This window comes from Malaya genurostris, chromosome 2 (assembly GCF_030247185.1).
Source record: "Malaya genurostris strain Urasoe2022 chromosome 2, Malgen_1.1, whole genome shotgun sequence".
Classification (NCBI taxonomy): domain Eukaryota; kingdom Metazoa; phylum Arthropoda; class Insecta; order Diptera; family Culicidae; genus Malaya; species Malaya genurostris.
The window spans coordinates 341,336,386-341,360,291 of record NC_080571.1 but is presented as its reverse complement, the minus strand read 5'-3'; the positions used below and the strand labels follow the sequence as shown (position 1 = coordinate 341,360,291).

The following is a 23,906-nucleotide window of genomic DNA, read 5'->3' as shown; positions in this document are numbered from 1 at the left end:
CATGAAAAGCGCGAAAAGGTTTTCCAAAAATGTGTCCTTGTTGCCAGCATAAGGTTTTTTTTGAAAAAAAAATTTCATTCTATCGAATTATTTTTTCAAATAATTGTGAAAGATTACAAAAAAAGTTCATTTTTTCAGAGCTATTTTTGATAAGACTCGGAAAATCCTCCGAATTTTCCAGCCATTTTTACTCTGTAAATAGATAAAAGTGTTTCATAGGTCTGTATGTTTTTGGTTTTGTCAAATTTTTCAAAATTTCCATCGAAAGTTTCCTAAAACCACCCGCGCGCATGGTACTTGGACGATGGCCTCTTTGTAGTTCCAGAGACGGAAATCGGATTTAAGTAGGTTTCTTTAGCAACCAATGAAACCATAATACCTTTCATTTGAGTCTAAGTTTTTTAAAAACGGCTCAGCCTGCCTGAGAAAATGAAGTGAGCCTTGTTTTTTTTTTTTAGCTTTCGACTGTTGTTTCCAGTACTTCCGGAATCGGGAATATGTCCGAAGTCTGTTTCGTTTGACCAGCAACTAACATAACCTACAAATTGGCACAGTTTTGAGTCAGATTCAGAAGAATTTTTCCCGTTTTTTCGTATCTTTGCTCTAAATGATGGTTTTTAATTATATTATCACCAGTTTCGAAACTGGAAGCCGGATCCAGATAAAATTCTATGGTAGTCTACAGCTTGATACTTTCATCAATGATTATTAGCGTACCGAACCATTGCAAGACTAGTGCAACTGTCCTACTCACAGATGAAAATATTCTGTGAATTTACAAGAAATTTTCATGCACATAATTGTCGCAAGCAATTCAAAAGATAATTTCCTTACAATTTTTCATGTTTCAATATACTTTCGAGGCAAAACAAAGCGTTTATTTTTAAATATATAATAAGCTAAATCAATTTTAAATTAATATATATATAATAATAATTTCAGTGAAATTGACGTCTTACTATTGGATAGACATGCTTTTCAAAGTCGGTTCTATGCTGAGAGCTGCTACGTATTTTTTCGTTTTTCAACACAATGCATCAGTTGAGATCTGAGTTCTTTGAAACAGTTCAAGCGATTTGTTTCTTCTGTCTAGAATCTCCTAAACAATGAATTATGAATTATAAGCAATCATAACTGAGCTACTGTGTGTGTCGTTTGAAAATTGTGTCACGTGTCCCACGTGTGTTTTCGTGTTGCCAGCCTGGAACAAAACTAATGGAAGTAATGTATTTCGCAGGTAACGTTTCAATTAATTATAATTAATCTTAACAACGAAACCCTCGGACTCTCGATAGCGTTAAGAAAACACCGCAAGGGATTGGCAACCGAGCAACCGAAGGTCGCAGAATTTCTATTCTCCTTTTCGCTAGCAACCAAATCGGCCGGCGGACGGAATCTCAGCGACCCATGAGCTTTAATTGCACCCAATTAAGAGAAATAAAAAAAACCTGCTGACAACCGTGACGATGAGCACAAATATTCGCTTCCGATGAAGGGGACTCCCCGCTTTTCGAGTCAGTTTGAGGATGACCGTAGTATGTAGCAGGCCTTGCCATAATTGCTTTCCGTTGCTACAACAATACACGGGTGTCGAGTATTTTTGCTTACTTACTAGCAACACTAGCACTAGCACGGCGGGTGACAGGCGAAACAGCGACTGATGACCGTAGTCAAATTTGATTAAAACCTTTTAAGCACGGGAAAACCCCGCGTACTTCGAACTGCGATGGGATGAAAAGTCTTTAGCTAAAAGGTCTCTCTCTCTGTGATTGTGAACACCCGAAATGACCTCTGTCGGTGGCGACCGCGTCGTGCTAAGTGTCGCGCAATTAAGTAGTGCTACGGAGGGTTTTAATTACCTTCGTTACCTCCGCGTACTGGACATTAACAAGCAACACGTCGACGTTTTGTTTTATTGGGTAGGTGTTTTTAAAATTATTGCTTTTCTTGCCGCAAACGGCTTAAGCCATTTGACTGTAGGTACTTTTGCATATTCGTAAATGAGCGTTTATGAATGTTTCCTGCAAGCAACGCCTGCTATGCTGTTGTAATACACGTGACAAGCTGTGTTGGCACTTGTTCTAGATTTTTTTTTAGGGTTTTTACGTTGAGGGGTTTGTTTTTTGATTAGAACACATTTAACATTTACCTTCTCGGGTTAAAAGCATTGCAGCGGAAAATGGGAGGAAGGTAATTAGGTTAGCTACTGTGCTGCACACCAAGAAAGGTCATCGAAATCAATTCGAAGAAAAAATTTTGTTACTCAACATTTGGAGAAAAATCACCTTAGACTGGAGTTTGACTGTAAAATTGATACCTGATTACATTATGCTGATCGTTTACGCTGTAACGAGAATGACATTTGTGAAAAAATATCTCATAGAGGGAAAACTCGAATTTTCCTATCCGCGGAACTGCTCTGCCATTGAGCTATACTGAGGATAAGCGGAACCTACTTAGTAGTAAAATCGCGGGGTTCAAATTATTTAATACCGGCAGATTAGCTTATTCATGCATTGAAGTCGAACTGATGCCATCATTAGAAGGCCAAAAGTCAATTGAATATGTCATTGGCTGAAGTGCAAAACAATCGGAGCAAAAGGCGACAGCAGACATCCATCATTGGTGATGTTTACAGGGTCCGGCACTCGAAGTGTAACAACTTCAGACCTTCGAGCCTGGCGTCAAGGTAAATGCGACATATTATCTTTTTTTTTTTTTTTTTTTTTTTTCCCTTTATGGGCTACTCTGGCCGAGGGGGGTGGTTACAACGATCCACACTTTCCATACCAGACGAACTAGGCTATGGTGCCCAAATGAACACTAGTAACGAAGGAGGAAATCCTCCAGCATGTAACCCAAACGACAGATTCCTTTTCGGTTATCAATTTGCAATGAAAGATACGAATATCTTCTATTGCAAGTTCGCCATAGAATTTGTCACTTGGGCAGGAAGTATGTGCTTCACCCTGTAACCAGTCAATCATTGAGTCGTGCGTCTGTATCGTATTGGTGTTTTGTCATCCTGCCAGCTGCTTCTGTGTCTTAAATGTCCTCGTCGATGAAGCTTTGCAAAATTTCGCACTGTATCCGCTTCAGTCTTGGCCCTGCTTTCCTATATAGTTTTTTATGTCTGAAGCGGTACTTACGATTATTACTTTGAAGTTCCCTAATCAATGTAGATATGTTTGGTCTACTTACATTATCCAATCTAATCAATTCTAATTGTTTCTAACTTTGTCGATTATACCTAACCTTTCCTTTTCTTCAACACATTTTTTGGCTCTCGCGATTTATGACTATGCCGGATACCTGCTAATATCTCAATGTAATAAACTATAAGTGGTATCCGTATTATTTGCACGACTAAAAATGACCCAATATTTTGAAGTATTTCTGTACTCAAACACATACACAAATAAACACATACACACACCAAGAAGTGCGATTGAAATCTTTTTGTTAGACAATTGATTACCTGTTTCATGTATAATCCATCATTTTCATAAATTCCTAATAATTCATGTCCTTTTTTTATTCTAAGTTTATTTTGATGAGTGATTTTTTTCTTTTTTTCTCGTAACATCATCCTAAATGTTGGTTGTTATTAGTTCTCCCAATCTTCTGGGATTAAGCTGCTCCCTGAACTGTCTTGGTCAGAATCACTGGACATTTCATATTCAGATTCTACCATTTTATCATATAGTGTTTTCGATAATGTTTTTAATCTTGATTTGTTTTGTGCTGCTTCCTGCCATTCACCAATAGATATAGAACTTCGTTCGATGTCTTGACGGATGCATGTGCGCCATGTATAGGCAGGTCTACCTCTTTTTTTACTCATCGGAATTTTATGCTCTAAAGCAGTTTTTAGAATGCTATCGTTTTCACTTCTGAGTATGTGACCGTAGAAATTGATGCGCGCAATTCTTATTTTATTATTTATGGTATGACCTTTCAACCAATTAGGTGCAATGTTGGGATTTTCTGATTGGTCTTCATTGCTTTCTGAACTAGATTCCTGCTCCTCAATTCCATCCTCATTTATTCCATCAGTACTCATGCTGCGTAGCGTGAGAAGCATTTCATTTTCCATCCGTCTAAGCGAGTTACGGTTTATTTTCAGAATTGTTGCTACCTCCATCGAGTAAGTAGCCACTGGTGTGATTAATGAGTGGTATAATTGTTTTACTGTCGTCCATTTTAGAGGATGCCGTTTCAAGAAGGAGCAAAGATGAAAGAATGCTTTGTAGGCCTTTTTTATTCTTTCCGAAGTAGTGGCATTTCTGGTCAAACTACTGGTGATATAAGCGCCCAAATGACGTAGTATGGTGACTACTGGTAATTCATATTTTCCAAATTTTGCCAGTTTTTCTTGCTCAATATCGTTTACAACAAATGGATCCCTATATAAAACCTTAGTTTTTTTAACGTTGATTTCTAGTCCGATTGATAATAGTAGCGGTTCCAAAATTTCCAGCAGTCGTTCGACATCTTCATCATTGTTGCAAATGAAAATGAGGTCATCCGCATACCCCATTATGCATGGTATTTTAATTTGATGACCTTGTTTTAACTTTATTTCTGGCATAAATTCTGGAACCGATAATAAAACATGATGGAGCATGAGAATAAATAAATACGGGCTTAGTGGACATCCTTGTTTGATTCCTCTAGTTTTAATCCTAGTTGTTGTTCTTTGGTTGAACCACTGCACCGTTGTTGTCTCATTGATGCATGCTGATATGATGCGGTTTATGAGTGCCTTTGAAACTCCCATGGACGTCATTATTGCTGCTGCTTTAGATGTATCTATCTGATCAAATGCTTGTTTCAAGTCCAAAGATACTAATACTGTTTTGCATCCTTTTCTCCACCTTTCGTCTAAGATGCGACGTATAACGAAAATTTGATCTGTAGCACTCCTCTTGTGTTGGAATGCCATTTGGTAACCAGGAATTGGATCCACTTGGCTCTCTAGACGTGTTAGTAAGATTTTCGCGTAAATTTTGTAGGCGATGGAACATAAAGTTATACGTCTGTAGTCATTAGTGTTTTTTGGATTTAGAATTTTCGGAATGGGGATTTGCAAAGTTTCAGTCCAAGATTTAGGTACTGCGTTTGTTCTGAAAACTTCATTTATTATTTCTGTCAGCTCGTGTGTGAGTGACTCGGATCCATATTTTAAAAATTCACTATGAATTGCATCTATCCCTGGGGCGCTGTTGTTTTTCATTGACCATATAATTCTGTTAATTTCTTCTAAGGATGGATTCGGTCCAGCGTTTCTTCCGTCGTCTTCATTTAATAGATATTTGTTTGGCTGAATTTCATTTACGGTGGTAAAATTTTGCAGTTTATCTTCCCATTTTTGAATACTTATATAGGCCCGTTTTTTATTCATTTTTTGTCTTTTGTGTACTTTTATGAAGCGGAATGTTTTTGACATTTGTGCCAGTGGATTTTCATTTTGAATTTCTGCTAAAAAGTTATCGACTTTTTCAGAAAAGTGATTTTGATAAGCCTTTCTCTTCATAACTCTTGTTTTTCGTTGCTCTTTTTTAAGAATAGGATTGTGTCTGTCTTTCAGACATTTTGTGTGTGCAATTTCGTATGCCTCTAGCGCTTTCGTTCTTCGCGGTGTGGGTGGTGAGCCTGTGCTAGTTAGATGAGTTGCCGCAGCTTCTAATATGGCGCTTTTGACATTGTTCCATTTTTCATCAATCCCAGAAATCTCTTTTACACTATTGTTAGTGAGCCTTTGGTCCAATTCGTTCTGAAATTTTTTTCGATCAACTTCATTCATTTTCAAAGCATTTAAGTCAAATCTTAGTCTTTTGGAGGGGTTGCCAATTTTTTGTGTCTGACTGATGGGTATTGTTTTACTTTTTAATGTACATGAAATCATTTTGTGATCACTTTTTAACATAGGTAGGAAGTATGCCCTAATTATTGGAATCATAAGGAAATCCATTTTTGACATTAGTACGTGGTCTAATTGTGATGTTGTTTTTCCGTTCGTCCATGTGTATTGAACAGATTGTGATTTGCTGAATGTTAGGTAGTTTTGTAATTGTAATCCGTGCATAAAATGTTTTAGACTTATTCCATTCTGGTTGCAATAGTCATGCATCAAACTCCTACCCACAATTTTAGTATCATCATCGATCAGGTCTTTTGACCCAATATGAGCATTGAAGTCCCCCATGATTATAGTGTTTCTGTTCGAGTCCGCTTGCGTGTTGAGGAGGAATCTTGAAATGATTCCGAATTCATGTTGTGTGTCACTCCTAATGTATGTTGATATAAACATAATATTTTTACCAAATATATTCATTATATATGAGCATGTGTTATCACTAATTTTGAAGAATTTATTTTGTTTATACACCGTTTTCGCCACTACGACAGCTGTTCCACCACCAATTCTGGCTTGGCCTTCGTGAGCTGTGTTCACATTGAACCAGTAATAATTGTTGGTTTCAATGCAGCATTCTGCCATTCTTGTCTCTTGCAGAGCGATTAGTAAAAACCCTTCTTTAGCGAAATGTTCGTCCATGTCTCTACGCATTGATTCGACTGAACATCCCCTTGAGTTCCAGCTAAGTATTTTGAATTCTTTGTTGTTATTATTCATTTGTACAGAAATATGTTGTCTCTCAGAGCAGTTGCTTAGTTGTGAGGTATTTATAGCTATTTTATTTTGCAAGTCTGTAATTCTTTCAACCGGTGGGAGAAATTTTTGCTTATAATTTTCAGAATTGCTATTATCAGAAAGGATGACGTGCATATTTGGCGTGCTCATTCTTTGAATGACACTGTCATAATGGTTTCGTAATGAGTTTCTGGTATCTCTTCCGTAGCTTCTGTATGCAATTCTCAGGACTCCAAATGCTGTTGCTGATTCGTTAAATGAGATAGTTGAGGCGTTTTCATTATATACAATAATCTTTCTGTTCAATGTTTTTGCTGCTGCTGATATCGTTTCCTCTCCACCCCATTCGTTTGTTTTTCCAAGTCGGTTCAAAAATTCGTGAATTTTATGATCAATGTCTATTACTGAGCTTGATTGCCGATTTTCGCATATAGTGATCGTTAAAGAACTTTTATAGTCATCAATGTTATTTTTAATATGTTCAACAACTTGTCTACGTAACTAATTTATTTTGGAATGGTGGTCCTTGGATCCAATTTCTGTTTTGTACATTTGGTGTACTATTGCAGCGAATAGACAGTGACCATCTCCAGGTATTTTTTTAATTAACACTACTCCTCCATCAAACTTCATGTGCTCCATTATTTGAAATTATTATATAGTTTCCCTTTTATTATGTTATCGCTAATTTGGATGTATAGAGATTGGAAATTCATTAGCTTAATCTTAAAAGACTCTTGATTATGGACATATTTAATTTCACCTCTCCACAAAGCGGGAGGTTACAATAGTGGAGAGATAAGAGCAATAAAAATAACGCTCATGATGATAATAATAATAATGATAATATCAATAATTATAATAATCATAATAAAGTCATAACAACAATAATAACAATAACAATAATAATAATAATAATAATAATAATAATAATAATAATAACAACAATAATAATAATAATAATAAAAGTGATTTAAAAAAAAAAAAAAAAATTAGTGTTTCACTCACCTTTCTACTTCATCACACCACCACTTACCGACAGTTAGGTTGTTACCTAACATCCTTCATCACTATCTTGGTAAATACTAGGGTCTTCCTTCTCACGTCTTTTTGGCCTTGAATCCTCGATGACAATCCTCTGCTTCAGCATTCTCATTTAATTTAGTTTTTAAAATAAAATAAAATAAAATAAAATCAGATGTTAGTGCTTTCGTTAAATTATATAATGTAAGGGTGCGCATTTAACACTAGCTTGCCCAGTAAAGTCACACTATGTACACAATGGATGGATTGTTTAACATTCTGTGATCTTTATTTAATTCTTAGTTTAACGTTATAAGCACTAAGGCACTCTGCACCAGCTTTTAGTTATTCTGTCAGTTTTTTTTATTTTGACTTTCTTTCTTTCAATCATTTTAAATGCTTTTGAGCAATTTAGGTCTAAACTAAGTTTTGGGCCTTCTAGTGTTGAGCACGCAACCAGGAAACAAGAACTACATGTATTTCGTGATGAAATACTAGGTGTGATTGTATGAAATGGTCCACGTGAACCGTTCTCTTCCAGAAACACACATCTCACAATCTTAGTTAGAAGGTGACATCTGTGTCCAAGTTGGAGAAATCTAAGTACATTCAAACCTTTCCTGATTTGAGAGTGCATTTACACCTGATCAATCAGTTTCGCCGTCATTGCAATTTGTAAACATTACCGATACCGAACCGGATCGGAAAGGTTTGAAAGTTCATAAACGGTTCATAAGATGTCAATTTACTCCTATTCCTGATAACACTAGTCCTCCTTTTCGAATTAAATTCACCAAGTTCAGGACGAATATGATATATTAACATTAATCCCAACTGGATCAAGATAATTCAAATTGGTGACCAAATCCAGGCATAAGAATGCTCGAAACCACCTAATGACCTATTGTCAATTTCAAGCACTATTAGTCCTGTCCACTCCGTGATCGATTCAGACTACATAATAATTTTCATTTTTTTACATTTATAAGCGAACGATCGATCTCGGTATGGGCCGACTTTGTCAATACGCGAAGTGTAAATTGACTCCCACCCCCATCCGCCAAGCGGGGGTACGCACCCTGTAGCTCATCATCCAAAGCCCAGGGAAGGTAAATGCGACATATTATCGGGAAAGTATTCTGGATGTTGCTTTGAAGCCGTGGGCAAACAAACATTTCGGTGGCAGACCATGGACGTTTCAGCAGGACTCGGCACCGTCTCACAAAGCTCGAGTGAACCAAGAATGGCTGAAAAACAACGTTCCGAACTTCATCACGTCCACACAATGGCTCTCGAATTCACCAGATGCGAATCCAATGGATTATTCTCTTTGAGCCATTTTGGAGAGCAAAGTCCGAACTAAAAGATACACCAGTCTCGAGGCGCTGAAAAAAGTTATCGTCCGCGAGTGGGCCAAAATACCTGCAAGTCACATTCGGGCAGCTTGCGATTCGTTTTTTGACCGTCTCAAGGTCATAGTCAAGGCAAAAGGTGGTCATATCGAGCAAAAGTGAATTGATTCTGAATTTTGTATTATTTTTACACATTTTGTACTTTGAATTAAGTAAAAGTAATTTTCCAAACTGAATTTATGGCCTTTTTAATTGGTTACACTTCGAGTGCCGGACCCTGTAGAGACGCTTTTAAAGGAACTTTCTCATCTGAATGAGCCAGGGAAGGTCTGGCGGTAAGAAACATAATAAAGCTAACGAGCTGGTTCTGAAAGTCTATGGATTTGCTAGCTAGATAACCCTGAAGAGAGCTACATTATCAAACCATATAAGTGCTAAAACATAATCACAAGCAAAAATCTAACAGCTAAAACGCACGCTCAAGAGTTAAAAAATGGCTTGAAGAAGATTGTTATTCCATTGTGATCATTAATCGAAAACAGATTCCAGGCCAGAAGTGGTACCATTCTAATAAGGGTCTACATGTCTTTGGCAAATTGGAGTACATCAAATTTGACAAATTTGGGGAAAAATTAAGGAGTGTATCGAACATAAGCTATCCACATACATTTGTGTTGTACGGATGTATTTGTAATGTTTTTTTTACTCAGATCACAGCATGCTGTGCGTTTGGCAGTCAGCTTTCGTTTTTTTGCTTGTTTGTGCGGTTGAAATTCAGCGTTTTCAAAATGTCGCGTATTGAAAAGGAAGTAAAAACTAAGGTTCTGGACACATGGCTAAGTGAGAAAGGTATTACTATGCGAAAATTGGCGAAGCGGTTTGGAATTCATCTTGCCAGTGTTAAAACCATCATTAATAAGTTTGGGGAACACTATTATTTGGATGAGCTACCAGGAAGAGACAGAAAACCCGGTTCTTCAAACCCGAAACTGGACCAGAAAGTGGTATCTCTAATCATGAAGAACAAATCAATGTCAATACGTGATTTGGCCAAAAAAGCAGGAACGAGTGTCGCAATGATCCAGCGTATCACCTGAAGACCTACAAGAAGCAGATAATCTCGAAACAAAGTGTAGAACAGAAGAAGCGAGCAGTAACAAGGGCCCGGAAATGTAATAGCGTCTTTTGCAGTGTCCGGATGCATGCGTTTTGATGGACGATGAGACTTATGTAAAGGAGGACTCAAAAACCCTTCCAGGTCCACAATACAATACAATACTAAATACCTCCACTGTTTTGGCCGGATTTAGCGTCGGTTCACTATGCTAAAACCACTCTCAATTGGCTTGTGGACAAGGGTATAAATTTCGTTGAGAAAAACATCAATTATCCACCAAATTGCACTCTGCTTCGTCCCATAAAACCTCAAGAAGACTGGTAAGGAACATGCAGGAATTCCAAAAAATTTGGGCTCAAACGTCCGAAACATGCGATGCAACACTTGTCCGGAACTTGATGAAAAGCGTTCGATCAAAAGTTCTAAAATTCGTGACGGAATAACTTAAATTTTATCCGGTTTTCATTATGCTCAAGTTTAACCTCGTACAATAAAGGATCAATTTTTAGTTTGAATGAAATATCGTTTTTTATTATAATTTGAAAGAGAAATTTGTGGATAGCTTATTTTCGATACACTCCTTATAATATTTAGGAGGATCCCAAGTTGCAATAAAAGATATTTATATATTTATCAAAAATTTATTGTTATTTATTAAAAAAACGGTTTTATGTAAATAATTTCGTTTTAACACATTAAATACACTAACTTATTTTGCTTATTTAAAGTTTGTCCCAGAAAGTATGGACGCACTTTGATTTCGCTGTAAATAATTCACAAGTGTTAGATATTCAAATTTTATTCGATATACTGATAACATTAGACTACAACAACAGAATATTATTCTCAACATTTGCTACTTAGCCATTGTAGACTAGCTGGCGAACCTTCTTGCGAACGTTCCTCATTAAATTCCGTACAGACTTCTTGGCGACAAGTTTTGACACTTTTTTTCAATCTTTTTTTAACTGTTGAATGGTTTCGGCTGCCGAGAGATGTTTCTTAAGATGTGCCTGCGTTAATGCCCAAAATTCCTCAATTGGTCGAAGTTGTGGGCAATTTGGTGGATCCATGTCTTTTGGGACGGAAGTGAAATTTTTGGTAGTATACCATTCTACCGTTGATTTCGAGTAGTAGCAAGAAGCAAGATCTAGCCAGAAGACAACAGGATGCTTGTGGCTTCGAATCATGGGTAGAAGTCGTTTTTGTAAACATTCCTTGATGTATATTTTGCTGTTCATTGAAGCAGTGGTGATGAAGGGTTTCGAAATCTTACCGCAGCTACACATTGCTTGCCAGACCATAGCTTTCTTACCAAATTTTTCGACTTCAATCGATGTCTCGGATTGGTTTAACACTTGCCCTTCTCGCACCGTATAACTAGCTATCATTCTTCGTGACAGTCCGCGTTCTGTGCACCATTTGTACACAATTTTGCGACATTGTTCTGCTGAAAGTCCACACATTTCGAAACAAACTAATGAAAACGAATAAACAACTGCACAAGTAGGTAAAGAAGAGTGTAACCAACAGGACAACTTTTTCATGATCCGTATTGTAATGAAATAAGTTATCTAGGATTTTCATACAAATTGTCTTATCAATTTTGTACATTTTTGATAAAGATTATAAGTTTTCATAAGACTTCTATGAATTATAAGGTTCATATGACGAATCTAATGATTATAAAAACAGTTTTTTTTATTTCAGTGTATATTGTAAAAAAGAAGAGACCTCGTCGATGTTGTCAGTGCAAGGGAGGATTTTTTTTTTATATTTGAAACCATTTTGCAGCATTTGCGGGGTCAAATCTAAAAATTGCTAAAAAATGGTGAAACTCGTGGCATAATAGGCTTTTGATGTGAGTACAAATTTCCTTATTGTGGAACACCCCGTTAAAGAATGAATAGAATTCAGTCGTGAATATCTGTTGCTGTAATGAAGATAAAAAGGCAATTTTTATGTCACGTTTTCGAAAAATTGCTTAACAATTTATGTTAAAATTTTAAGGATAATATTGGGATTTGCTCAAACTTCTAGGATCTTGACTTGGGAGAAATAAGCGAAATATCTACTGGACGAATATATAAAAGCTAAAACATGGTTTCAGTTCAACCACTTTTGATTAGGCGTTGGACGGAACAGAGCGTTAAGGCAGTGATTTTACGCAAACAGTTTGTCAATCGTAGCAGCGGAGAAGCATTTTCGTTTTCCGCCATGATAAAGCAAGGAAAATATTCGCACCGATATTCTGCTGATCCTTCGCGCCTAGAATATTTTATCCGAATCGGATTTCTGGTTTCAGAACTACCGCGCGATCAGTTCTATTAGTATTCTTTAACAAACGATAACAAAAACAAGTATAAATCAAATAAAACTGACTGATAAATTATTCTAGTTTGCAAAACTTGGTAGTTTCTTGGGCATATAAATTTAAATCGGTAGTACTGGTAGTACCCTTATGTTACGGAAGCACCGAAGCTTGTGAAGAAAAACTTCAAAACTAGAACTCACTTCGATTTCTCAGCGATGCTTGAACCGATTCTTGATTTAAATTGAAGCATGAGTGTCAAAGCATTTAATCCGCCATATAAAATAAAGCTACAAAGCCCGTACGCATCGGTACGTGCTGGAACGGAGAAAGAAAACACAACATGCTTTCACATATGATGTACACGGTGTGCTCTGTTCAATTTTGTACACGCCGTAAAAAAAACGGAAACCATCATCGAAACTGATTACTTACTCACTTACCTCAGATCAGATATAGTGTGACCGATTTTCACGAACTGGGTTCAAATCAAAGACCAAGGGATAAACAGTCATCAATTTTCCGAAGTCCGTGAACACAATACTGCAAAATCTACTGAATCGATTTTTTTCAAACTTGGAACATATTTTCTTGGTATAAAATGCTTCCCCCCTACGGTTTTGAAAATTTTCCATTTTAATATTATGGTAGGTTTTCACCTCAAAATTAGCGATAAATTCGGCATTTTTTTGCTTAAATATGCCACGTACTGTTAACAAAATCAAAATAATAACTTGAGAACGACAGAGGGGGGAGAAATAACTCGTACTTTAGGTAATTGATTTTAGATCATTCTACGATGAGTTATCGTAGTCACCTCGCAACGTGATTCTCAAAAGAGGTTTCGGGGAATGCTCTTTTATCGTCTTATTTTTCAATATTAATGTACGGAAATTCAACTAAATATTTTTTAAAAGATGCTTTATAATGTAAAAAAAGTTAAAAATTTGCTTCAAATGCTATCGTCCAAGTACCATGCGCGGGTGGTTTTAGGAATGTTTCGATGGAAATTTTGACAAATTTGACAAAACCAAAAACATACATACCTTTGAAATACTTTTATCTATCTACAGGGTGAACATGGCTGTAAAATTCGGAGGATTCGGAGTCTTATCAAAAATAGCACTGAAAAAATGAGCTTTATTTGTAATCTTTCACAATTATTTGAAAAAATAATTCGATGGAATGATTTTTTTTTAAATAACCTTATGCTGGTGACAAGGACACATTTTTGGAAACCTTTTCACGCTTTTCATGGAAATTCAACGAATTTCATTTAACCGATTTCGTGGAAATTTTTGAAATTCGTGGATTTTCTATGAAAAGCGCAAAATGGTTTTCCAAAAATATGTTCGAATGTAATCTTTGTATCCATCATGAAAATTATTTGATAAAAAAATTATGTGATCGCATTATTTTTCCAGATAATTGTGAAAGATCACAAGAACACTCATTATTCAGAGCTATTTTTGATAAGACTCGGAAAAGCCTCCGAATTTTCCAACCATTTTCACCCTGTAGATAGATAAAAGTATTCCAAAGGTCTGTATGTTTTTGGTTTTGTCAAATTTTTCAAAATTTCCATCGAAAATTTCCTAAAAGCACCCGCGCGCATGGTACTTGGACGATGGCCTTAAGCTGTTTCTTCGTAAAAAATTAGTATTTTTTTATTCAAATTATCCCTTGCTCCAGCGGGAGCGGGTCATTTCGCCGAAAGTCGTTTCTCCGAAAGTCGTTTCTCCGAAAGTTGTTTCGCCGAAAGTCAGAAGCGTCGGTCTCTTGCATACAAACCTGTAAGCGCCAATAGCAGGAATCGGCGAAATGGCATTCGGCGAAGTGGCCCATTCGGCGAAATGGCTTTCGGCGAAACGACCCTGATCCTGTTCCCTCTTAGATCAGTTCAATTATCGAACTGATTAACGAACAGAAAGCTGTTTCAGTAAAAAATAGTTAATGAGTAAAATTTTTGCAACCATTCGTCTTTTTCTAAATTATGGCGGTTGAAAAAATTTTTATTGAAAATTTTATTCATTTCATTCAAGCACAATGTTCCAACACTAAAGCTTGCTTTAGATTGAATTGGAACAAAGACAATTGCCTGTATTTCAGTTATTTGTTATTGAATTTAAGATCTTTTATTATACAAATGTAGCGTTTTCTTCATGCTTTGAAGAAAAAATACGGATAAAATTATTCGTCACGGTTTCGAAGGAATTCTCGAATTTTTCCTGTAACACGGCTCATTAGGCGGCGCACACCTTCTTCGTCCATCGTTTTAGCTATCCGATTCCACCAGGTCGTCATCTGATTGATGTCTTTGACAACCTTTCCCTTTGCCTTGAGTCTCCTCTTCATGATTGCCCAGAATTTCTCAATAGGGCGGAACTGGGGGCAGTTGAGTGGGTTAAGGTTTTTCGGAACAAACTGGACCACTTTCTCTGCATACTATTCTTAAACGGCTTTGCTGTAATGACAGCTTACCAAATCTGGCCAAAACATTACGGGATGGTCGTGGGATCGAATGAACGGCAAAATTCGTTGTTGGAGACACTCTTTTTAATATAGTTCCGATGTCATTGTCTTATTTGTAACGAAAACTTTCGTTTTTTTGCCACAGCTGCAAATGCCCTGCCACATCATAAATTTTCTTGCAAAATTGTCGGCAAAAACAATTTGTCGGCTGGAACATCGAACCCCGAGCCGTTGCCAAATAAAATTTTTGACCAGGGATTTGCCCGAAGTCAGCCTTGACATAGGTTTCATCGTCCATCAGAAGACACCCGTCGAACTTGGTCAGCACCTGGCCATATAGTTTCCGAGCACAAATTTTGACCACACTATTCTGTTTCATGGTCCGATTTGGTTGCTTGCTAGCTGGATACGACTTGATTCCTTCCCGGAGTCGAGTTCTCCTCACGGTACTATGGGCAGCACCGAATTTTCTGGCCAAATCAGGGTCCGACAGATTAGGATTCCTCTTAATCGTCTTCAAAATCTTACCACGCAGTTTCCGGTCGACAGTTCCACTCCGACGATTGGCTTGAGGCTTCCGAATCGTCATCAATGTTTTCTTATACCGTTTGATAACGCGCCATACGGTATTTATGGGCAATTTCAGCTGTTTAGCTAGCCTAGATGCAGACCACAATGGGTTTTTCAAATAATTGTGCACAATTTTTTCTCTTCTTTCGGCTTCCATGTTGATTGTTTACAAAGTACAGTCGATTTGCGGAATGTCAAAAATCATACGTGAAGCTGACAAAATTCCCGACACGTGGGTGCCAAGAACTTCCAAATCCATCCACCAGGAGCGCCACAATATGAAGTAAAGTTTGTACAAATTCTAAATGAAGCAAGCTTTATACTTTATTGCGAAGTAGGAGGTGTGAATACTGAGTCTCCATTTTTTTTTTTTTTGAGAATTCTTCAAAAAGACTTCAAGTCACTATTTTGACCGGAAATAAAAACTTTGACAGCACGTGTCACGGAGGAAGGGTTCGATGAAAAGGATATAAGTGGTGTCTAGTTCTCGTTAATTGATTTAGATCGATTTTTAAGGGTTTAAAAAAACATATTTGCGTATCGGATTAAAGAGCCGCAGTTTCACATCCCAAAAGCCGCAGGTTGGAACATTTTATGAAAAATTATGAAAGTACTGTTATTTTTCATATCCCCACTTTTCTAGTAAACATTTTGGAAACAGACAGATGAACGAATTTTTCCGATAGTAAATTGTTTCCGAGATTGATTTGAAATCACAAAATTGGGGGACGGGTAGAGCGTGATGGGTATGCCTGTGTTGCCATGCAATCTAATTTAATTGCAGTCCCTTAATATAATGCTTTTGAAATACTTTGCATTTACTAGTATAACGAAACTAATCAAGCCTGTTAACTGACCAATTGGAATAGTTTAAAGAGCAGTACGATTCTTGCATCGTCTCTACAAATGACAAACCGTATTGTATTACCGGAAGCTTCAAGAAATTAGTTTCGCTCTTAAAAACATGTTCACAGTGATCGCACGGTCGTTCAAAGGAATCTAAAGTTCAGAGGTTAGTAAGCAAAGGAAAAAAAATGCTTTCAAAGCACAAGGGAGTTCTCGCAAAACAACCATTCGAAATCATTTACAGCGATAACTAAATTGGTTTTTCTTCTGGCTACGCTTGATTCATTGTTGCCAAAGTTCCTACCGGGCAGTGATGGCCTGCTACGATGGAAGGGTCGACCTGCGACAAATGAAAATTGTACGTTAATCTCGCTATACTCGCTCGCCACGTGCCCACCTTTGCCTACTGTGATCTATCTGGTGTGTGTACAAAAGCCACTCGCCTGTGCGCGATGGCAAAGTGTCAAATTAAATCATTTCAATTAGTACTTGTCCGACTTACCTTGAATTGTTGCAGCAGAAAAAAAACGTCGGCTCGTCCAAACGTTCCCTAGTAGTGCTGGTATGCGTGTGTGACTGTTTTCTTTTTTCCCTTTTGTTAGTTACCACCGGTTAGTTGTCACCTGCTGACATCGCTGCGTTTGCTTTTTTTTCACTATTCACAGCATACTGATGTGTGTTTTGATGGCACTTTGACAGTTGATGACTTCAGCCACCGCTAGTGGCTTGAGCAAGTGGCGCACAACGGCGGTACGGCACCACACACCAATCAAATCGCACAACTACAACGGGGGAAAGCGCTTAATTTTTCTCAGCACTTGGTGGTTTTTTTTCCTTCTCCAAACCTTATTTACAAAACACCCATATGAAGCCCCGGGTAGTCAGGGACAGAGAAAAAAAAATTTAATAGCTCAACTGTAACTGGCGACGTTTCACGGTGAGTGAAAAAGTATGGGAAAAACAGACAGAGTCAATATTTAAATTTATTTTCCTTTCCGTTTAGCACCTTGCAGAGCCAAAGCAGTGCTTCGGCACAGGGGCACTCACTGAAAACACTTCTCGATAAACAATAAATCGGTGGTTTATTTCGCCATAGTAACCGTGTCCCGAAAGAAAAATCGCGATACACTTGCTCCGGAACCGTACCATATGGTAGTTGTGAAAACGTTGGTGGATGGGCAAAACCAACTCACCCCTCCAAGATCCGTTGGGTAGTCAGGTCACTGCCGGATTGTGTTCTCGATAAGTGAAATCCTTTTTTTTTGCTTTCCACACTCTAAACGATGCACTTATTCACGGCACGCCGGAACTCCTGATTGGCCTTCCGTGTTGATGCACTAGCGAACCGCATCCATAACTTTGTCGACACGTACTGCGAAGAGCACAAGAAGTTTGGTGACGTAGCTCAGCCGGAAGAACAAGCGGCGTGAGTGCTCTCACTCTTGCACGGCGGGTAGGGTGGGTTGTTTCTCAGCAAAGAAGAAAAAAGAGCTACCAAAAACTGTTGTCGTGAACAGGAAATGGGGTGGGTGAAAAGCGTGCACCTCCTCTCAGCGGCGAAAGAAAGCGACAGTGCACTATAGTTCATAAGACGGTCGATGTTCTATCGGCATCACCACCTCCGCCACGAGCCACAAACAACAAATTTCACTTCAACAACAGAGCATCCACCCGGCGGAAGGAAAAATGGGTATTTCGCCGATTTCATTTGTTTTATCAATTTTTCCACACGAAACTTCTTTTTCTTCTTTCACTTGTTACGAAATGACAAAACCCAAATTGTTAACACGTACCATAGCGCGCTTTCGAGATAACAACATAACACATACCTGTACGGTATTAAACTGCAACACAATAACCGAAGAGCGCCGCGGCGACACGGTAAGACAAACGAAAAAAGACGTCCGCTCGCTACAACGCCATAGTTGGAACTTACGGGTGCGCTTTCCGACCAACGAAGCGCTAGGCCTACTGCCTGCAGTCAGTCAGTCAGTCAGCCAATCGTGTGAGTGTTGAGTGGCCGACAGGTTGGCTATAAGGAACCCAGTCTCTTCTGTTGCTCTTGAAAGCTTATGCTGCTACCGTGGAGAGTCCGAGAGAATGAGTGTCGATAAGCGCCGAGACACAGCGCCGGAAAGCATGCGTTGTTCTTTAGAGCTTTTCGTATCATTAGGGAACCGAGGGGTGACCGAATGGGTATTCTTTTGTTTTTTTTTTGCAATTTCTTAATCATGGAAAAGAAATTTATACAGAAAAGCTCGGTGGAAAATAATATACGAAAAACTTTTAGTTCGTGTGATGTTGAGGATAACAGAGAGCCGTAGTGAGCGTTTTCGGCGCTTGAGGCGAAATCAAAACTATTCACCGCCGCCAAGTTTTGACGTAGGACTACGTTTTTCTTTACTATGTTCATCTGGGTGCATTCTCAAAATTTCACAACACGGAAGTGTAACGAAATCACTTCAGATTTGTTTTCCTAATAACTTTTTCCCTGTTTGAGTATTTTCTCTAATTCTACCGAATGGAAAAAGAGGTAAGATTTTTGTTAATATCACGTTTATCACGAAAACATTATTTTAATACTTTTCTTTGCGTTTCGTCTTAGACTCGTCAGTGCAGAGCAGTTCAAATTGAACTGCTTAATGCAAACTTAAACAGTTCAACTTGAACCGCTAAGCAGACGTAAAGTTAATGCTACTTGCAAAACACTTATTAATTGGCACCGAAGTGCCATGTCTTTGCTGACGTGCCGAACGAAGACGTTATTTTCGGCTAATACTGGCCGATTCAGGTATGCTCATTTAGGGGTAAACCTGAATCGGCCAGTATTAGCCGAAAATAACGTTTTCGTTCGGCACGTCAGCAAAGACATGGCACTTCGGTGCCAATTAATAAGTGTTTTGCAAGTAGCATTAACTTTACGTCTGCTTAGCGGTTCAAGTTGAACTGTTTAAGTTTGCATTAAGCAGTTCAATTTGAACTGCTCTGCACTGACGAGTCTAAGACGAAACGTAAAGAAAAGTAAAAACGGTTATGTGCCCTAAGCACAAACTTAGGTTCACCCCTAAATGATAATTTTAATAGTTGAAAATTTTTTTTTCTTCAGATCGTTTATTTGATATGGCACATAGCTTTAGCTCAGAGGTGCCAAAGTATGTATTGTATTTTTTCGTACAATATAAATACAATTATTATTTAACATATATACATACACATACAAGGTTAGTGGGAGAGTTAAAGAGTGGGAAATACAATTATGTTTAAACTATGGGCTATTTAAGGTTAGTGTTAAAAAAAGGGAGCCGAATTACTGGCGGTTACTCCAGTCGGGTTTTGACTTTGTACTCCAGCTTAGTATGGAAAAAAACAAATAGTTACATACACACTCAAACAACATACAACAACACAAAACAGATAATAATAATGTAATAACTTCAAAGTCTTCGTGTAATCTTCGTTTCATTTTGGCTCAAAATTTCCGATGTGTGGTTACCAAAAACCAATTAGTATGTCACAAGATGGCATTTTGGGGAAAGGTGAACTGTAAAGGATGTAAATAAAGAGCAGCAGTAACTAGATTGATAAACCAATAGTTTTCAGAAAGATGTAAATCGAGTACATATAAGTGCAATCGCGGCTTGCTAGTACATCTCGCACCGGTACATTGGGTGGCCTACCTCGGGCCCAAAGGAAGTCTCTGAACTGTGATCTTGCGAAACGATTCAGGGCACATGACCACACAATATGCTCGATGTCGTGGTAACCATTACCACAAGCGAAGATACCATTCTCAGCGAGGCCAATTCGCCAGAGATGCGTACCCGGGTAGGTGTAAATAGCAAACAAAGATCAAAATAATAACAACTTTTACCATCATATTTTGGTTTGATGTTTCTGTGTTATCACAGCGATACTTGATATTTTCGTGATATTGCATCCAAGGAATCAAAATATTATACAATATCTGTTCAACATCAAAATTAGTTATAATATCTTATTTCGTTATTGATGAGCTATTCTAATTTCATTAAGTAAATTGATCCCGTAGTTCTATCTTCAAATGAAATACTATTGATTAAACTGCATCAGAATCAGATATCGGAAATACTAATGATATTACTCTATTCTGAATGCTAGAATATAAAATAATTGAGAAATTCGTCTTCTATAAATATTTTGTTCTTGGTTTCATATTACAATGACAGAATTTCAAATTTTGTTGCTATTTTCTCATGCAAGTTTTGTTATGATTTTTGATATTTTAACTCTTATTTCAAACTAAATAATGTTAATTTCTACCATTGAGATGTTTGGTTTTAATAGCAGAATTTGTTATTGGTTTGCAAATCACTTCTACCCGGGTACCCAACTCGGAGTGATTAGACATAAGTCGGGACCTCACACGAATGAAATCGCGACCCACTTGCATCCCCTCAAACCAAGGTTTCGTCGATACTTTTGGTATAATAGAGTATAGCCAACGTCCTAGGTTTCCATTGCTCTATGAAGTTTGCCAACATTCGAGAGTTTTCTGACGAGAGATACTAAAAAAATCATTGAAGCAGATTGGTCATTTGGGGGTTTGGTTGCAAAATGCATTAACTTTACGTCTGCTCAGCGGATTATGTTGATCCGGGGGTTCAACATAATCTGCTGATGCACTGATGAGTCGAAGACGAAACGTAAAAACTAGAAATAAGTCATGTGCACTTTGCACAAACTGGCTACCCACGAGGTACCAAACCCCCAAATGACGAAAAGAATACTTAATTAAAGATACACTAAATTAAAATTGATTCGTCTTCCAGTCACGGTGAGTTAGCTTTGTAAACCCTCATCCAAATGATCAGGAACGATAACAGCAATGTTCCGAAGAGGTAACTATCCAATCGAATCCGGAAAAATCAACACCAGACACCTCTGCTCTGCTTGCTGCTGAAGCAACACGTCCAAGCCGATACTGTGCCGATATCCAAACACAGGCTGTTCATCGGTTCTTGATTTTTTTCTGTCGTTGTTAAATTTCGCAGAAAAACACAGACGAATTTTCATCGCGTCCAGTTTTGGCGAGGCCTACTGAGGTTGAGTTAGAAATTAAATCCGAACACGAAACATCAAAAACAGCCGAATCTTTAAATAGACCTCGCTGCATGTTTGCAGGCTTCAGTCTGTGATAATCCAAGACAAATCGAGTGCGTAGGTCTCCTACTACGTCAAGATAATGAAATCTACACCCGGCAGTATTCAACTTGTGCTTCAGTCAATGACGAATATGAGGTTCCGTTCCTCAAACCTAAACGCAGAAAAACAAGAACTAGTTCTTCTGTGAGCTTCAAACAAAAGTGATTGCATCATTCAGCTTCTGGTCGTTTGAATTGGAGGAAAACAGAACGAAAAGTGGACAATAATCGAGAACATTATACAAAATCAGCCGTTTTAATGGCTTGTAACAAGTTGTTTCGTCGATCATTGATCCGGTTGGGCTAACCCCTCCACGTAAGCGCCAAGCAGACAAGAAGGTTCGCCTGCATGTAAAGGGGCACGATTGTTTATTACCCGGCGAGACTCTCAAGACGAGTCCTTCAAAGTTCAACCGATTCCGACGAATCGAACCACAACACAGGCTCCAATTCTTACTAGATGGGATAATCAATGGGGAACCACTGGTGATTAACGTATGTTGTAAAAATAAAACTATTATTTATCTTTTCTCTTCTCTATCGACAGTCACGAAAAAGACGAAGGTCGGTATATTGCATCAATTTTTGGTTTTGGTTTATCACGAGTTCTACTATACCGATTCTTATCGGGTGAATACTGGCCACAATTAGCATTTGTCTGACAATACTCAGTGACGATTCTTTATGTGTACATGGGTATAGATTACTTTTATATCTTCACGTTAACACTGTTGTATAATTCTGGCTTTTCTGCACAGATTGCTTAATGCTATTAAAATGATCTGGCCTGTTTTTTAATTCATCTCGGTGATCGACGTGGCGTACAATCTGGGAGCTTGAGGAGAGGCGGTCAGTGGTTCGTGTCCTGGCTTGGATGGTTATCCTTTCCCACCGTTCGTACGTACGTTTTTCTTTTTGATGGCGGGCCTGCTGATTCCACTCGCGAGTGCTACTTCGAGGTCTACAGTTGAGTGTGTCCGGCAATTGATGACCGATCGACACTCCGGAAGCAGCGGCAACCTCCGACGACCCGTAGATGTGAAGGGCAAAATCCACGAGCTAAGCTACAAACGGTCGAGTCTTCGGATCATCCAGAGACCACACGGCGTGCGTAGTCCCCTACACCTACCTGGACGAAACACCTTCACTTGTAGGAATTTCAGTCCTTCAAGCGAAACTTGTAGGAATTTCAGTCCTTCAAGCATTGACCTCGAGTTGAAAACTATTACTCATTTATACTGGCGGATACCAAATGGATTTTTCCTAAACTAAGGATGTTGGATGTTAGATTAATTAACACAAGTTTCTAACTCGCAACTCACTTGGTCCTGCCTGACTACTGGGCACCTTGGGCCTAAATCACGTGCTCAACCGCTAGATACTATCTCGAGTACTGTAAGTTTATAAGAATCGGTAATCTATAATTCTGGTTAACTTTATTCTAGCTTTTTCGCATCGAACTCACTTTATTGCTTCGATCGGCCATTCGCACTTAGTTTTGATAAACTTTTCTAAACTTGGTAACTACGTCTGTTCACTGTGCCGGTCGTATCGAGAAAAGAATGATAACAGTACAATAGGAAGGGACCGTTCCCTCTTAGTTCTTAAGTTCCCCCTGTTCCCTGTGTACGCGTACGTGCATATCCTCATTTTTGCACATTGGCTATACTGCCTAATTTCATATCGGAGCGGTGTGATCTGCGTTTCGATCCGTTAATGCAATGATTATAATTATGGCCACTAGGAACGCCGCGATCCAATAAAGGAACTCGAAAAATTTAAATCTTGCTCTTTGTATACAAGAAGGCAAACCTCCTGCCTATTTATAGCTCATACAACGAAACTACAACTTGTTTGTATTACTTATTAGATTAATAAAAGATCCTAAGATTATTGTAACACTGTTACAGGCTCTAAATGTTATCCTAAAACTATTAAGGTTACTTGCTTTGGAAATCAAAGGTAAAATCATCATTAGGTTTAGTGCAAATCTAGAATTATTTAATATGTTGTGCACTTTTCGCACCATTATTTTATATTATAAAATGTACAGCAAAATAGATAATAAAACATTAGTAATTATTTCTGATTGCAAGACGCAATAGCTGTGTATGTTTTTCTCGAAGCTCTTAATCAATATTTTTCACAATACTATCCACATATACGCAAGTGCATCTATTTTTCTGACGGCGCTCCTCAGCAATTCAAAAATGTAAAAAATTGCGAATATTTTTCATCACGATCATGATTCTCATCATTTTGCACAGAGGAATTTTCACGCGACAGCTCATGGAAAGGGCCATGCGACTGGTGCTGGAGGAACTATCATAAGAATGGCACGTCGCGCAAGTTTACAAATGATCAATGATTGTCAAATTTC

General features: G+C 38.1%; 1 protein-coding gene across 1 annotated transcript in view; it reads right to left on the bottom strand.

Moving 5' to 3' along the window:
- The window catches only part of LOC131431833 (uncharacterized), a 176,012-nt gene extending 157,747 nt beyond the window's left edge, over positions 1 to 18,265 (bottom strand). The window contains exon 1 of the mRNA XM_058597736.1: positions 16,849 to 18,265. The gene's annotated coding sequence lies outside the window, so the exon portion shown is untranslated. The remainder of the gene's footprint in view (positions 1 to 16,848) is intronic.
- Between the last annotated feature and the right edge of the window lie 5,641 nt (positions 18,266 to 23,906).